Here is a 14,863-nt window from a genome sequence, read left to right on the forward strand (position 1 = left end):
TATAGACAACCTCTCAAACATAATGACCGAAATCGATCAATGGACCACCAATTTCAAACTGAAACTAAACGCAGAGAAAACAAAAGTCTTTCTGGCTAGTCCTAATGACAAAATTACGAGAACATCGATAAAAATAAACAATCACGAATATTCAACATCCAAAAACATAAAAATACTCGGTATCACTCTAGACACTCACCTAACTATGACTGACCACACAAACTCACTAGTGAAAAAATGTTTTTTCACGCTATGGAAACTAAGGACCATAAAAAAATACTTTGATCCAACATCATTCAGGCGGCTGGTACAGGCACTGATCCTATCCATCCTTGACTACTGCAATATCATCTACCTGAGTATCCCACAAAAAACAATAAAAAAACTGAGACTAATACAAAACACCGCCGTTTGCCTAATTTTCAGACTAAGAAAAAGTGATCACATCAGCCCCTACTATAAAAAGCTGCATTGGCTACCAATAGAAGCGCGAATATTATTCAAATTTGCTTGCACCTGTTTCAGGCAAGCCTGGGGACTAGCACCCTCTTACCTACAATCTCACTTCATCCTACACAACCCCACCCGAACAACCAGAAACAAAAACATCTTTGCATACCCAAAGATTACAGGCTGCAGATACAAATCAAGTTCCAAGCGAACAGACAGCAAGCTTGGCTGAAAAACTACATAAACGAACCCAATCTGACATACAGTGCATTCCGAAAATCGATCAAAACCGCCCTTTTCGCCAAATTCATTGACTAAAACTGTCTCCTCCCTCACTAGGGCTTCCCCCCTGTAAACGCCTTTTCTTTCTCTCAAGAAGCTCCTTTCATGTATTCAGATATTCTCTACACATAGAACTCCAATTAATACGTTAGTACCAAAGCATTCAGGTACTCACTATCCATAGAACTCCAATTAATACGTAAGTTTCCCTTCTAGATTATTGTTTAATATTTAGACTCATTGTATGGTATTGTACTTAGACTTATTGTATTGTATTTAGACTCATTGTAATGTATTGTATTGTATTGAGACTCATTGTACGGTATTGTAAGTAGACTTATTGTATTGTATTAAGATCTTTTGTTATTCGCTGAATGTCCAGCCTTCTTACAATGTAAACCGCCTAGAAGTCACCTGACTATGGCGGTATAGAAAAATAAAGTTATTATTATTATCAATGACACATTGAAAACCTAAACAGGCTGTTTATTCCACATAGACACTATCACAGAGGCATGCCTCTCAGCAACAAACTCCCCTTTCTCAGAAAGGCTCATTTTCCATTATCTTAAGGTTTAGAGACCCTCAGAATGCAGTACTGTCACTAGGAATACGTGTTTTTTAGTGTACATTTTGTTCATTAGTATACACTAATTGATTTAATGCAAACTAACTGATGAATTAACACGTAAATGTGGGAACAAACAGAACACATGAAAATCAGGGTGAAAAATTTTAGCCTGTGTAAATTCCTAATTACACTCAAGACTGTATGAAAATTGGACTCATCCTCTACTAGGGCGAACTGAAGGATACAGGAATACCCAACACCTACCCTGACAATGCATGCTATCAACAATTCTCCAAGAGGCTCCAATGCGTACCAATTTTAACATACGAGATCAAATTGTAACACAATAAACTAAACACACTTTTGATACTAGCAGAATATTTATTTATTCAATTTTCTATACCGTTCTCCCAAGGGAGCTCAGAATGGTTTACATTAATTTATTCGGGTACTCAAGCATTTAGTCTTACTCACAGATGTTCCTCTTGTTTCTTTTTCTCACCAGCTCCCTTACATCTTGCAGACTGTTAACCTTGGAACTCTCTTTGCACAGCTGACACTGAGTTTGATCCAAATGGTACAACATGGAGGCATGCAGTTCTCGGCAAAGTTTGGGATAACAGTTTGTGGTGGTAACTGGGAACATGATGTGCATGTCCTAGGTGCCACAACAAAATTTGATTGACCTAATGTGCAGGTTTGTGCCTTAGTCTCTGTTCAAAGTCTGCAGTAAAATACAGTGATTGGATTATTGATAACTTTGCATACTGTTCAGAAGTTTGGTATTGGGGACTACGAAACTTGAAGGAAATGCTGCTCTCTCTTTTTGGGGGTGGGGTGGGGGATGAGTTTATCATAGTGGCTCATTCCATCACACTGGGCAGTTATCTAAATGGTTCTTCTGGAGCAGGCCAAAATCCTAATAAGCTTGTTTTAAATTTTGACGCTCTGACATTTTGTTAAGATTTGGATTGGATTTATTCTTGATTTACTGCTATTCACATAAGTATTAAGTGGTGTACAGAAAAATAAAATATACATATACAGTACATCCAATTACAATTTCATCAACATTATGGAAGTAATAAATTACAAAGTAAATCATCAAATCAAGGCCCCTTATCTAATATAATAAAACGCTAGGCCGCGCATGCGCACTTCCTCTGCGTGCGCCGGTTTTCCTTGAGCTGTAGCGACCCACAGATAGGAGTGCGCATGCGCTGCTTAGGGTTCCGTTTTTCCGTCTGGCCGCCGCGTCTTTCAACTAAAAAAAAAAATACAGCAAGGCAAGCAGGAAGCAGACCGAAGCTCCCAATTGAACTGCAAGTTGGCCGGCTCCCTTGCCAGAGTTATTTTTTCAGTTTAAAGGTGCCGCGGCGGCTCCTGTTACCAGTCGCACCTGCTTCAGAAAACACTTCTAATGCAAGCGGGGATCATTAGAGGAGCCGCCGTGGCACCTTTAAACTGAAAAATAACTCTGGCAAGGGAGTCGGCAAGATCACCACGGCAGCCGCTCCCCCCCTCCCGAGCTACTCCCTGGGAGCAGGCGAGTGAAGCCCGGTACTTCCGGGTAGCTAAGGGGCGGAGCGTGCCCACGGTCCGGGTGGAGAAGCCTGTGCTGGAGCCGCTCGCCCAGATTACCACAGGTTAAAGCGCCCCGGGAAAGGCCTGAAAGCGACAGGGAGCAGCCACCCCCAACACAAAGATGCCAGCAGAAATGGAACAGGGCTGGATTTTCAAGGTCTGCTTGGCTTGAAGCATTTATTTCTCATTAACAATGTTCTCAGCTTTTTTGAAGTTCACAAATGTAACTATTGCAGACTGCTTGGTGGGGGGGGGGAAGGAAGGGAGGCCTACTGCTGGACAGGGGGAACAGGAAAATGTGCTGATTGACAGGGGAGAGGTAAAACAAAGGGAGAAGGGCTGCTGCTGGATAAGGGGAGCAGTGAAGGGGTGGTGGTGGACACAGGGGAGATAAAAGGAAGGGAGAATGGACAGGGGGAGCATGCAAGGGGTGGTGGTGGACAGCCAAAAGAAAGACAAAAAGAAAAAAAGACAGAAATACAGAAAGTGGCTAAGGAGACAGAGAGAGAAATAAATAAAGACAGACACACATATATTCTAGCACCCGTTAATGTAACGGCCTATTCAGTGAGGGTCTGGGCAGGGAGAGCGACAGAAAGAAAAAAAAGATAGAAAGAAAGAAATAAAGCGGGAGGGAGAAAGAAAGATAGAAGGAGAGAGACAGAAAGAAAAAAGATAAACGGGGCAGGGAGAGAGACAGAAAGAAAGGAAGAAAGAGACAGGGGGCAGGAGAAAGACAGACAGACATCTATTCTAGCACCCGTTAATGTAACAGGCGTAATGGTCTATAATGTCTTACTCAAGATCTGTAATACTATAATATTTCTGAAACAGTATTGTTGGGGTTTTTTTTTTCATAAACAGTTTATTTAATGCAAAAGAAGCTTACAAGTCAAAAATGCAGACAACCAGAATTTTTTTTACAGATAAAATATCCAAGGCAAATGAGCACAAACAATGAAGATGACAAAAGTAGAACCCAGGTCTTGGTTCTTAAGAGCCAGAATCCAGATCATAAGAACAACAATACTGTCTTTAATAACTTCCTAAAAGTTAGGTAAGCCAAGGCCATCAAAGAACTTGTCAAACATAGAATTCTACGAAGCGGCTGTCACTTGCTGCTGCTGTGTGGATGCTTAGGAGTGCCTTGCTTACCTTCGGGAAATGCCTAAGAGAAGGGGAAGAAGCGTTGGTGAGCCTCCCGACGCTCGGAGACCCCTCTGCCTGCAGTGGATGCCATTTTTAGGCGTCTCTTGAGTGAGCAAGTTTCGTCGGGGAATCGCCCGCTGGCAGCGCCGGCAGAGAGTAGTGCCGCGGCGAACTCTCTTGGGCTAGAAGTCTCTCTGAGCCCCGACGTAAGGTCGCCGCCCCTACAGCTGTTGCCGCTGGGAGCAAGCTCACCGCGAGAGGAGAGCACGCCGGAGGAGGAAGTGTTTTCCTCTCAAGAGGCCAGTACGTCGGATGGCTTGCAACTGAAGACAGCTAAAAGTGATTTACTCCTTTTAGAAGAACCGGTGGCAGGAACAACTCCAGCTAAAAGGGATTAAGACTCCAGAGAGGTAAACCAGCCGAGTGAACATTTATTAATGACACAAGCAATTTTTGTTTCCCCTGTTAAACCCTCTGAAGTCACTCTAGACTCTCTTTGGGACTTAGTGTCCAATTTTGGAAATGCCTTTAATTTACTTGTAAAAAACTTGGATAAAGAAATACAAATCCAGAAAGAAGAGATAAAAACTATAAAGGAAGAGACTGTATCATTGAAATTAGATATCCAAGAAGAAAAGAAGAATTTAAAAATAATTAAGAGTAATCAAGATCTATTTGTTAAAGATAATACAATTATGAAGAGAAAATTGGAAGCTTTAGATAACAATATTCGGATTAATAATTTGCGTTTAATTAATTTTTCCTAAAGTATTATCAATTTCTCCACGAGATATGATAAAGCGGTACTTTCTGGAAATCCTGAAAATATCTGAAAATTCCTTACCACCTCTTACAAAGGTTTACTATTTACCTATAAGAAATCAGGATTTTCAAAAGAAAGAAGACGAAGGAATACCACAGAAAGAACCCTTGGACGTTTCCACTTTATTAGAGCAATCAGACAGAGAAATGGCTACCCCAGCCACTCTCTTATTGACTGTGGCTTTGGCCCCAGACAAGGATTGGATTCTTAAAATTTTCTTTAAAAACAGGGCCAAGGACTTTCTGGGTTTCCATATCCAGATATTTCCTGATGTCTCGAGAGAGACTCGGAAGAGAAGAAGGGAATTTTTAATGTTAAAACCAGGAGTGACTCAGATAGGGGGTTTATTCTTTCTTAGGTACCCTTGTAAATGTGTCATAAGATACCGTTCCTTGAAATATGTATTTGTAGAACCAGCTCACTTGACTGCTTTCCTTTCTGCGAAACGTCTTGAGTCTGTAGAACCATCTGTACCCTCGTAATAATAATTAGCTCACTTTCCAGTAGCAGTTTAAGCTATTTTCCTTGTTAAAAAATTATTTCCTTTAATTTAATTTCTACTCTTATCGTTAACCTTGGATCCTAATTTGAGGACTAGTGTGTGATTAAGTTAAGATGTTTATTTTCTTTTAATATTTTGATTTACTTTCAGGCTTGAGAGTAAATAATAATATTATTATGTTTTCTTGATCTCACTTTCTGTTCAAGATGATATGCTTGATAATAAATGTGTAAATTTTATAAATAAATTTAAAAAAATAATTCTACGAAGCAGGGCCCACATACGAAAATCCAAGATTCCTGTTGAAGTGAGTTTGATCTGACCAGGCAGCGAGAACAACTCTTGAGAGGAGCATAAAGATCTTTGTGGATAATATCTGAATAACTTGACAGATATGTTGGACATTTTACATGCCAAGCTTTAAACACCATACACAATTTTGAATGTAAGTTGATCCACAGGTAACCAGTACAGTTTATAGAGCACTGGAGTGTGGTGCAGTGGTTAAAGCTACAGCCTCAGCACCCTGAGGTTGTGGGTTCAAACCCACACTGCTCCTTGTGACCCTGGGCAAGTCACGTAATCCCCCATTGCCCCAGGTACATTAGATAGATTGTGAGCCCGCCGGGACAGACAGGGAAAATGCTTGAGTACCTAAATAAATTCAAGTAAACCGTTCTGAGCTCCCTTGGGAGAACGGTATAAAAAATTGAATAAATAAATATTCTATTAGTATCAAAAGTATGTTTAGTTCAGTATTGTTACAATTTGATCTCATATATTAAAATTGGTACACATCAGAGCTACTTGGAGAATTGTTGATAGCTTTTGAGATGGGGTAAGCGAAAGACTGCGAGGGGGCAAGGATTTAGAAGGAAAGAGACTAGGTAAGGTGGCAGGGTGGGGACCTGTACAAACTGCTAAAAGGACACTTAAAACAGACAGGTGGTAATGAGGAACTTGATTAATTTTTTTTTTTAACCCCCATAGATACCGAATGGGAGACTTACCTTAGCAGATCCTAAAAGACCTGCGGTAGAACGCCAAAAGCTCAGGAATTAGCAGCTAAGAGCTCTCTAAACCCCTCCCAAGCTCTTCAACTTTGGAAAAGAGGGCAGGGAAGTTGGGAAAAAAAATCCTATCAGCATGTAACTCTTAAGTTTCTGGTATGGCTCCGGAGTCCGGAATCCTAAGAAAACTTTGTTGGAACCATTAAAGCACTGTATTGTTGTTGGCAGACAGGGGCATTTGCACACCTACTACACGTTAATACTAATAGAGTGCATTATCAATACATTCCTACTCATTAATCTATGCTCTTTGTATGTGCTATACTCTCTCTGAAGTTAGTATATACTCAAAGTTAATAGTATGAGCCACTGACTGCATGTTAATGCAAATTACAGACTCTAGACTTGTGCAATGGATAGAGACAGACTACTGTGGGGCAGAAGTCACAAGGAAACCTGAACGTACACAAATTCATCCACATATAACCCCAACATAATAAAAAGGGAGCTTTAGCAGTATGAATGACAAAGAGACATGACAGTTTACTCGGAGGAAAAAGATGTTAGTGGAGTGCCGCAATGATTTATCCTTGGGCTGGCTTTATTTAACATCTTTGTGAGCGATACTGAGAAAGGACTATCTAGCAGAGTTTGTCTTTTTGCCGATACTAAGCTCTGGAGGGTATGGACAACATGAGGTGAGATTTGGCAAAGCTGGAGGAATGGTCTGGTAATTGGCAACTAAGATTAATGCTACAAAAAAATGCAGGGTCATGCACTTGGGCTGCAAAAATCTAGGAAAACAGTATAGTTTAGGAGGCAAAGTACTTCTGTATACAGAAGAAAAGCAAACTTGGGGGCGATTGTTGTTTGATCATCTCAGGGTGGCAAAACAGGCAGAAAAGGCAATGGTCAAAGCCAGAAGATGCCTTGCATTGTAAGCTCTTTCGAGTAGGAACCGTCTCTTGCATATTTAATGTACAGTGCTGAGTGCATCTGGTAGTGCTATACAAATAATAAATAGTAGTAAGGAGAGGAGTGGTCAGTAGGAAAAGGGAGGTGATAATGTCATTGTATAAGTCTCTGGTGAGGTCCCATTTGGAATACTGTGTGCAGTTTTGGAGACAACACCTTCAAATATATAAATAGGATTAGTTGGTCCAGAGATCTACTACAAAATTAGTGATCTATCATAAATTGTATGGGAACAGAGACCTTAATACAAGGGGGTGCTGAAAAGTTCTCAACCCAACCAACTTCTTAAATTCTGAGTGTTATCTTGCCACTGTAGCCGAGAAGTATTTTATTTTAATTGCCAATCTGCAGAATTGTAATGCTATGTTTTTGACATTATTTCAGATCACTGATTGAACAATGTCAACGAAAAATGTGGAATTTTCAAGTGTGGAACTCTGAACCATCATGAAGTTCCTATTCCTGCAAAAGAAACTCCAAAGGAAATCCATGAATGTATGATGCAAACATTGAGTGACAAATGCCCATCATACTTCACAATGAAGAAGTGGTGTGCAAACTTTCACCATGGAGATTGAGACTGAAGATGCAGCAAGATCTGGGAGGCCTCAAAGGGTGTCAACTCCTGAAATTGTTAACCACATCCATGACCTGATTTTAGCAGATTAGCGAATATCAGCTAAAACAATTGCTGAAACACTACATATATCCAGGGAATGTAATGGGTGTATAATCCACGAGCAGCTGAGTATGCAGAAGCTGTCAGCCAAGTGGGTGCCCAAATGTTTGAATGCTGATGAGAAAGATGTCGAGTGGATACTTCCCAGATGATTTTGCAGCATTTTCAGTGAACTGGTGCCAATCTTTTGGAACTATTTACTGTTGATGAAACATGGTTACACCACTATGATTCTTCTGAGACCAAAAAAAAAAAAAAAAAAAAGTGTCCATACAATGGCAGCACTCAGGTTTCCAAGGCCAAGGAGATTCAAGACCCAAAAGTCAGCAGGAAAGGTTATGGCCATGGTGTTGGAATCAGGAACGCAAACAGTTAATGCAGAATACAACTGTAACCTGTTGTGCCGATTAAAAGAGGCAGTGAAAGAAAAAAGGCAAGGGAGGTTGCAGAAAGGAGTTCTCTTTTTGCAAGACAATGCACCTGCTCAAAGATTGTCAAAACGATGGATGTTTTGATGCAGCTGGGGTTTCAGTGCATGGATCTTGCTCCATCTGACTATTTTCTGTTTCCAAGCCTTAAAAAGTTTGAAAGGATGACAATTTTTGAGTGGTTCAGGGGCAACTGCAGTAGCGGAGCATTTCAGTGTACAGAGATCAATAATATTTTTTGGAACAGTTACAGAAACTTTCAGACACAATGTGCTAAGTGTGTTGAATTTAGGGGTGAATATGAGGAATAGCTTAAATGTCATGGCTCCACATCATTCCCTTCTTGGTTGGGCTGAGAACTTTTCAGCACCCTCTCTTATGTATACTCTGGAGGAAAGACAGAAGAGAGGGATATGATAGATATGTTTAAATATCTCAGTGGCATTAATGTACAGGAGGTGTCTTTTTCAAATGAAGGAAACGCCAGAAGGAGAGCGCATAGGATAAAGCTAAGAGGTGATAGATTGAGGCGTAATCTAAGGAACTACTTCTTTACAGAAAGGGTGGTAGATTCGTGGTAGTCTCTTGGTAGGAGATGGTAGAGATAGACTGTATCTGAATTCAGGAGTGTGGAACAGGTATGTGGGATCATCTTAGGGAGAAGAAGAGGAGATAATGGATGGGCAGACTGGATGGGCCATTTGGCCTTTATCTGCCATCATCATCTTTCTATGTTTCTGCTAGTTAATAGCATACAGTGCTGCCTAGCCAAACATGCAAACCCACAAAATTTTTTAAAAAAAATAAAATATATACAGTATACATACACATGCACATATATAATTTAAAAAAAAAAAAAATCACACACAACACACATGCCGCAGTACAGTTGCACCTGAACAAGTTCAAAATAAAAACATTATAACAATTTACCTGCTTACCAACTATGACACTACAGACCAGGTAGTCTGCATTTAATGCACTATTGTTAACAGCTATAATTCCATACATTTTTATATTATTCTTTAATACAAAATCTAACAAATCATTGTTATTTATGTACCAGTCAACTAAACATAACTCAAACCAAATCTTCACAAAGGGCTACTGCCATTCGATGAGCCACAATCCCAAATTCTATTCTTCCTTTCCTGTGAGCTACAGTATTTGTAGCTTACATTCTTTTAATGCTGCCAGAGCACTGCTAAGTCAGCTCTGAACAACAAATAAGTCTGCACTTTGATACCAATTTAGTCTCTTTCCCTCCCGCCCCCAATCCTTATTAGACTCTCGAAGTAACTACATTGCCAATTAAGACGTGAACAAAAAAATAGCCTCCAACTTAAAAAGTTTCTCACACAGCAACTCCATGAAAGGTCCAAGTCAAATCGGGCAGTCTCCACACTCGTTTCCCAGCCCTACCCAACACGGGCCGCCGGGAGAGAGCCCAGACACCCCTTGGAAATGAGGATCCGTGACATATCTTTACCCCCAAGAAGGTGAAATGTACCAACTGGGTCCCCGGTTAGGTCTATGTCAACTTCTGGCACGACCACTGGGAGAGGGGAGCGAGAGAGACCCGGGGCAGCTCTAAGCGAAAACTGGAGGAATAAGGCGAGGACAGAGACTAAACCTCGAGAATAACGAGGAGAGAGTGGGGGTGGTAAAAACCCACAGCGGTCTAGGGACGGGACAAGACAACCCCCCCCCCTCCATCCCAGGCAGGGGCCTTTTCACACACCCGCCCCCATCCTGTCTCCGGTGTTCTCTAGCCCTCTTCCACAGGTACAAATAGGCCACGCAGGCAACTCCCATCGCGACCGAGGACCCGCTCTACCACCTCAGCTCCCAGCGGCCCTGTCTCCCTAGGATGGCAACAGATGAAGACCGGACTTACTGCAGAACAAGCTCACATCCAAGATGGCTGAGAAAAGAGAGGAAGGAGTCTCGCAACCACCGGGATATGGACGCGAACCCCCGCCGACTACTTCCGGGTCAGTCAAACGTCGCACGTAGGGTCAAGCCTCTGCCTTTTTTTTTTTTTTTTTTTGCTTTTTCAGGCTAGTCTCGCTACAATTATTTAATTAAATTACATTAGGGACTTCTATTCCGCCTATACCTTTGCAGTTCAAGGCGGATTACAAAAGAGCTAACTGGACATTTCCAGTGAAGTTACAACAGTTTTGGGTTTGTTTTGTTTTGTTTTTTAATTCTGCACGCAGCTGTTGATGATCTCAGGTGCTATAGACTTGTGCTCGAGTCCTTGCGGATCTAAAAATAAATCGGTTTTGTGCTAGCCCGGAAAAGTCCTCCGCTAATTTGAAATGTGCAGTTGGGGATGGTAATCAAAAACGACAGCAACCTGTCCGGAAAGCTTCATACTTTTCAATCGGCGATGAACCCGGATAGGTTTTTAGAGGAGGACTTACAGTGCTGCAGTGTGGCCAATATTAGTAAAAGCTCTTCAGTGCGCGGCACAGTGCATCTAAAGCACACATCTGACCTTTTTTTTTTTTTTCCTCAAATAACTGGGAGTGAACATGTCATTTACAGGGGACGTTATGAACTATGCTAGATTACCGTTAAGAGGGGTGCTATTTTAGCATAGGTCCCACTTTATGTAGTGAAACTTAATCACTAATAACCAGAAGAATTTGTATCCAAAATCTTAAGTATGAATACAACACTTTGGTTTCATGTACAGCCGACCGTGATATTTTCATCTCCACTTCTGGTCACTACATGGGAGATAACCTTATGGGTCGGCCTTTAGCTAGATACCTTAAAACCAAATCTAAAAGACTACATATCACAACTATTCAAGATCCATCAGGTCATTTAGTCAAAACCAGATCTTTAATTTCCTCTCAATTTGAAAACTTTTATGCTTCTCTATACCAATCCGAATTAGCTGCTTCTGAATCAGATATAGATTCCTTTCTTACCTCCTTAACTCATCCGATCATATCAGACTCTGTTAAATTGGAACTAGATTCCCCTATAACTATATCAGAAATTGAAACTGCCATATCTTCTTTACCCTAGTCAAATATAGAAATTGGGGACAAGTTACACACAATGTAACGAGAGTGAAAAGGTACATGTATTAGATAGAAAAAATCACTCTATGGACCTGTTCAAAGGGTAAAGTTAATTGAATGATGTAACACAGTTCACCAAAACTTGCTCAGAATCAAGGAGGGGAAAACTGGGGCAAGCCCCAGAAAAACCACCTCACAGCCCAATCATCGCATGAAGGGTAAACGGTATCATTATATCATTCCATATATGCTTGTAAGTTGAAAAAATAAGCACTATAATGATTGAATAGATTTTAAAGTCCAAGAACTAAGCAAACTTAACTTGTAGCTTGCGGGTTCCGACGTGCACGTTTCGATCCTGCCTCAGGGAACACACAGGAATTGTTGGAAAAAACATGCGATGGGTATAGAGTTTCAGGATGGACAAATGTCTCCTATATGAAAGCGCGAATGGCGCAGGTTTACTGCGTTTACCCTTCATGCGATGATTGGGCTGTGAGGTGGTTTTTCTGGGGCTTGCCCCAGTTTTCCCCTCCTTGATTCTGAGCAAGTTTTGGTGAACTGTGTTACATCATTCAATTAACTTTACCCTTTGAACAGGTCCATAGAGTGATTTTTTCTATCTAATATCTTCTTTACCAGCTGGGAAAGCCCCTGGCCCAGACGGGTTTACTAATGAATTCTTTAAACAATTCCGAACCCTCCTAGCTCCTTATCTTCTTACATATTATGATTTCCTCCACTCCACTCCGAACAAACAATTCAATTTCACTGAGGCCACAATTGTAGTAATCCCCAAACCTGATAGAGACGCCACCTTGGTTAAAAACTTCCGCCCTATTTCTCTCCTTAACTTAGATTATAAGATAATGGCAAAACTACTTGCATTAAGACTTACCAAAGTAATCCCGTCTCTCATACATAAAGATCAAACAGGGTTCATTAAACAAAGATATATAGGAGATAACCTGCGTCTCTTTCATCATATTAACGCTTATGCTAAAACAATGTCAGACCCCGTAATTGGTCTAGCTATTGATGCTGAAAAAGCATTTGACCGGGTGGAGTGGTCTTTTCTTTTTCGTGTCCTGAAGTGGTATAACTTTGGCTCATTTTTCACGGATTGGATAGAAACGCTATATCGCCAACCCACAGCTCGTATTCTAATTAATAACTCTCTATCCAATAAATTTTCCCTTCACAGAGGTACACGACAAGGCTGCCCCCTCTCACCATTGTTATTTAATTTAGTGTTGGAGCCCTTCCTTTCAGCTATCTGACAATGCCCCTTAATCAAAGGCATTCCCTCCTCTAATAGAGACTTCAAATTAGCAGCTTATGCTGATGATGTTTTACTCTTTCTTAGGAACCCTCTAGTCTCTCTTCCTCACCTTATTCAAATTGTCACTCAATATTCTCTCCTCTCTGGCTATTCTGTTAATTGGGAGAAATCAGAGATCTTCCCTCTGAACGATAATATTCTTCCCTCAGACCTAGCTCACTTTTCCTTCTCATGGTCGCATGAAGCTGTGAAATACTTGGGGATCTTAATACATAAAGATCCGGTATATGCTCAAGATCTTAATATATCCAAAGTCAAAAATATAGTTCTAAATACTACATCTCGATGGTCTCCACTTTTTCTATCCTGGTGGGGTAGAATAACAGCCATCAAAATGACTTTGGCCCCTCAAATCAATTACATTCTCTCTATGCTTCCTCTTCTATGCCGGAAGTCATTTTTTCAATGGCTAAATAGGAAGCTATCTGAATTCATTTGGAACAAGAAAAAACCTCGAATTGCTCTCGCCAAGCTGAAAGCCTCTAAGATTAATGGTGGTCTTAACTTTCCGGATTTTTATCATTATTATATTGCTTCACTAGCTAAATATGGTGCTTACTGGCTCACTGACTCCCTCTTCCAAGATCCTCCTGCCTGGTTTGAAATGGAGAGCTTTTTATGCATGCCTTTACACACCTCCTGCCTACTAACAGTGTCAATACCCAGACACTTGAGAAGGTACTCTTTGTTGAGTTCAACGCAACATGCTCTTCATCTTCTAGATAAATTGGCTGAGATCTCAGTTTATGATAGTCCACTCATGTCCCTTTGGAATAACTCTAAAATTCAAAACCATGGCAAATCCCTTTCATGGAAACGATGGCAGTGGGCGGGTCTATGGTTTGCCCATCAATTGTCTACTCCAAATCTGTCTGTTCCCTTTGATATTATTTGCTCTACATATTCGCTGCCTCCTTCTGTTTATTCACAATGGCTCTCACTCACTGAAACACTGTCTTCTATGCATATACGTTTTGACTTCATGACTTCCACTCATACTATTCATCATTGGTCTATACTGTCTCTACTTAAAGGCAAGGCGATATCTCTTTTCTACAGTATTTTAAGAGATCATTCCTTCACTTTTACACCCCAATCTATGAAACACTGGGAAACTATACTCACTATTCCGCTTTCTGACATTGATTGGGAACTTTTCTGGTCTTCAACAAATCGCCCACTTTTATTTTCTAGAGTCTCACAATCAATGTTCTTTATTATGTGGCATGCAGTATGGACCCCATTTCGCATGTGGAAAGCCAATTTAAAACAAGACTCTGTTTGCTGGAACTGTTTAAAAGATATAGGAACTCTCGACCACATGCTTTTTCACTGTACACAGGTCCGATCCTTTTGGACTCGCATTTGGAGCACCATACAATCTATTACTAACTGCTCGGAAGAGATCTCTATGGACATTGTAATCCTTCGCTCTCAACATCCCTGCTTTGCACAATCAAATTGTCCTCCTAAACTCATTCATACCATGTTTGTGACTGCTGTCATGCACATTCTGAAAAACTGGAAATCATCTTCGTTATTAGACTATACTTTTTGGTGGAACTCTCTGTGTATGTACCATAGATTTGAATCATATGAAAAAAAAATTACATCCAGAACCCTCACGAACTTGAAGTTTAACAAATCACCTTGGTCATTCCTAGATACCTATGTACGTTCTGCTTCGTAGACACTCCTGTCTTCCTTTTCTTTATTTTTCTTTCATCTTTCTCCCTTTTTTCTGTTGTTCTCCCTCACTTTCTTCTTATATTCTCTTCACATGCAGTTCTAATAGTAGGAACCTTTCTCACTGTTATGTTCCTCTATAGTTAAATATAGATTTATATGCTCTTTATACAGAAAGCTTTATTTTGACTTCATGTATTTGAACTGCTTCCTGTATTTTCTAAAAATACTCAATAAAAAACTATTGAACTAAAAAAATAAATAAATAAAATAATAACCAGAAGAAGGTAAAAGTCGGAACCCACTGATTCTCAAGATCTACTCAGTACTACTTTGCAAAC

General features: G+C 40.5%; 1 protein-coding gene across 30 annotated transcripts in view; it reads right to left on the reverse strand.

Moving 5' to 3' along the window:
• Positions 1 to 10,501, reverse strand: part of NACA (nascent polypeptide associated complex subunit alpha) — a 120,635-nt gene extending 110,134 nt beyond the window's left edge. For 12 of the 30 annotated variants that reach the window (XM_033939362.1, XM_033939360.1, XM_033939357.1 and 9 more), the window contains exon 1: positions 10,351 to 10,501. The gene's annotated coding sequence lies outside the window, so the exon portion shown is untranslated. The remainder of the gene's footprint in view (positions 1 to 10,350) is intronic. The other 18 variants (XM_033939365.1, XM_033939366.1, XM_033939368.1 and 15 more) reach the window with 18 other exon arrangements.
• Positions 10,502 to 14,863: the final 4,362 nt, after the last annotated feature.

This window comes from Geotrypetes seraphini, chromosome 3 (genome assembly GCF_902459505.1).
Source record: "Geotrypetes seraphini chromosome 3, aGeoSer1.1, whole genome shotgun sequence".
Lineage (NCBI taxonomy): Eukaryota > Metazoa > Chordata > Amphibia > Gymnophiona > Dermophiidae > Geotrypetes > Geotrypetes seraphini.